This window comes from Alligator sinensis, unplaced genomic scaffold, assembly GCF_000455745.1.
Source record: "Alligator sinensis unplaced genomic scaffold, ASM45574v1 scaffold186_1, whole genome shotgun sequence".
Classification (NCBI taxonomy): domain Eukaryota; kingdom Metazoa; phylum Chordata; order Crocodylia; family Alligatoridae; genus Alligator; species Alligator sinensis.
The window spans coordinates 32,484-35,819 of NW_005842904.1; positions in this window are offsets into that span (position 1 = coordinate 32,484).

Consider the following 3,336-nt stretch of genomic DNA (forward strand, 5'->3'; position numbering starts at 1 on the left):
CCCTTGGGGCTGCTGAGTGAGCCCGACACGGGATGTGGGGGGGGGGCCCCCCCGGCTGCTGCAGCTCTGTTACAGCCATGTTGTGTGTCCTGGTGAGCCTGGGCAGTGCTGCATAGAGACTATCCCCCCTCCCTGCCCCACAGCAGCAGGGGTGAGGGTGGGGGGAAGAGTACCTCCCCCCAGCACCTCCCAAAGCACTTCCCCCACTAGTCTGGTGAGAGGAGGAAGAAGAAGGGGAAGAGTCCCCCAGCATGAAACAAAGTCCCTCTATGAAGGTGAAAGCAGCAGGGAGAAGGGTTAATTCCTCCCTCTACCCCTTTTGCCCTGCAGGACAGAGTCTGCGATCCCCGGGGGCCACTGGTGCATCCCACTCCCCTCTGCTTCCCAACAGACAGGCAGACCCCAGCTGTGGTGAGGAAGGAGGAAAGAATTAACCCCCTCCCAGCCCACTTTGCCTTAACAGGGCCATGCTGGCTGATGTCTCAACACTTCCTGTCCCTGTTTGGGCTGGAGAGCAGAGGGGTGGGTCCAGCCCTGCTCTAGGGCACACAACAGAGCCCCAGACAGAGTGCATAATGGGATGGTGGAGGACTCTGATTTAACTTAAACCAGGAAGGGGTCTGGGACAGGCATTGTATAAACCGGTTTGACCCAAATCAGTTAAGTCTGATATTACATTCAACCAGGCTTATCTCAAACCAGCTTTGGCCATTTTGAAGCTGGTTAATGTGTACTGAATGTCTGTTCTGTTACAGGTTTAGATCAGTTTCTGATCACTTAAACTGGTTTATGTGTAATGTATGTCCCTAGCCCTAGAGAAAGGAGTTAGTGCTACAGCAGGGGACTCTTTTGGTGTATAAAGAAGCAAATTCTGGGGAGCCCAGCTGCTGGAAAGGCAGATGCATCAGGGCCTGCCATCTCAGGGCTGTACCACCTATGCTAGGCAAAATCTCAGGTGATGGTATGGAGGAAAAGCACATTGCTCCTTATTACTGGGGTGCTTCACTGCCACCTCTTCTTGCTGTCTCTACTCTACACCACTGGGAGTTGCTGCTGCTGCTCCTCACCACAATCATCACTTGCTGCTGCCAGATCACCATTACTGTCTCTGCTACTCACCCCCACTTGGAGTTCAGTGCTGCTACTTTTTACACATTACCATGGGTGACTGGTGCTGCCTTAGTCAGGTGGGGTACGAACCCTCTGTGACCAGTCCCATGGCTTATCTTATTGCCTGGGGTGGGAGGCAGGCATGGCCGGTCTTGCTGACTGGGGGCCAAGGGACCCTTGTGGTTGATCCCACAATGGCCAATTTCTCCAGCCTGTTGCTGCAGCTGCTTCCAGTAGTAGTAAATCTTGACTAGTAAATCTAGTCAAGGTATTCTCTGAATGTCTGTTGTTATGCTCCTGTGTCCCTGTCTTCCTCTTTGGAGAAATGTGACAACATATATTGGAAAAGAAGCATGTTGGGTCCATCAGTAATATAAACAACACTTAAAGAAGAATGCAGGAACCAAAATCCTAAAAAAAGATTCAGACAGGCTTGATTAGCATTTGGCATTTAGAACTCTAAGTACCTGCATTTAGGCTTCTAAAAACTGTTAAACGTTATCAAATTTGATCACATAAGTGCCTAATTCTTGCCTAAATTCAGTTGAATTCCACCTTGTTCCTGGAAAGTCATGTAAACTCTGACTAAATCCTTGGATTGCCCATATCCATTAACTGATCTTGGAGTATTCCAAACTTACTGTTCATGATAGCAGTGACGCCATCTGTAAACCATGATTCCTGGTTGTGGTGGTGAAGGCCAACTTTGCCTAATAGCCTCATGGTCAAAGTATTCATCCTGGAAATGGGAAAGGTGACCTCTTTGCCCTGAAAGTATTACAGACACCACCACCTCCTTTCCAAAAGAATGCTCTAGCCACAAGGCAAGAGAACAGCTGTTGAAGACAATTCATTAGGCAGCCATGAGTGAAAATACCATAGAGTCACTAGAGGAAGAATCTGTCTTCACTTGGTATTCCTAAATAGCAGTTATGCAGCTGAACAACTACTTTGTTGGCGCTTATGAACAGTTTGCAATTCAGACATCAGTGCCCAGGCCTACTAAGCATAATTAGTAAAGCTGTGCATTGACCAGGTAAGTGATGCCATGCTGTATACTTTCCCTTACACGGATTTAATATACATAGACAGGATGAGTCTGTTCTCTTGTAGGATGCCCAAACTACTTTTAGGTGCCAGAAACACAGCTGCATAACTGCCATTTGGGAGCATAAAAATTCTGTGCTACGAGAACAAACAAGAGAAAATATGCCTCTATATCCCAGGAAGAAAGGCATTTCCCTGGGTGGAAGTAGTCCTAGTTTCCAGTACTTGCTAGCAGAATGTTTGATGTTTTTAACATTCTTACTCAACAGATATGTCATGGTAACTGAAAGCCCTCATGAGAATGAGGTCCTGTGACTCAGAAGCTTCAATTAGCTCTTTAAGGAAAGCCTCATTCACCTTTTCCTCCTGCTTTGATGGTCTATAGCAGACATCCACCCATGGTGTTCTCCTTTCTGACCTTGACCCAGAGACTTTCAATACGCCTATCTCCCACTTTGTGCTGAACCTGAAAACAACAGTACATTTATTTTATATATAAAATTACATGCTCTCCTCTTTCCCCCATCTATCCTTTTTTAACAATTTATACCTGTTCATGATGGTACTCCTCCAGCCATGTGAAATATCCCACCAAGTCTCAATTTCACCAAATGAATCATAATCCCTTGATTGTACTTCCATTTTTTCTTAGTTGCTCCCCATGCTTCAGGAAATGTTCGATAAATATTTCAAGTAACTAATTGCCCTAATTCCTCTCTGAGAACATTGTTGAGATTTCTCCCTATTGTTTCCTCCTACATAATTTTATATCCAGGTTCCCTTGCCCTTTACTTATTTCTAGGGTTTTGTCTGGATGAGAAGCCAGGACTGAACTGAGACTGAAGCACTGAATCTTCTCCAGAGGTGCCATGATGTACGATAAGTCTTTGATCAGTTTAAGCAAACTTGTTTAACTATGAGGATGGATAAACAGGAGAGACAAAGGGGAAGGGCTGTGACCCAACATCACCAGGATCTAATCCTTCCTTCTGGCCATATCTGGTCATAGATTGGTCTTCTCAGTCATATATGGTCTTACCAGTGACTTTCCAATTTACTGAAAGACTTTCATCCTTATATTAAGGGACTGGAAATGACAGAAAGGTGCCACCCATGCAGAGACAATTCAAGGTGGAGCAGGCCATTGGGTTACTCAAAATTCCTTGGGCCTGCCTCCAG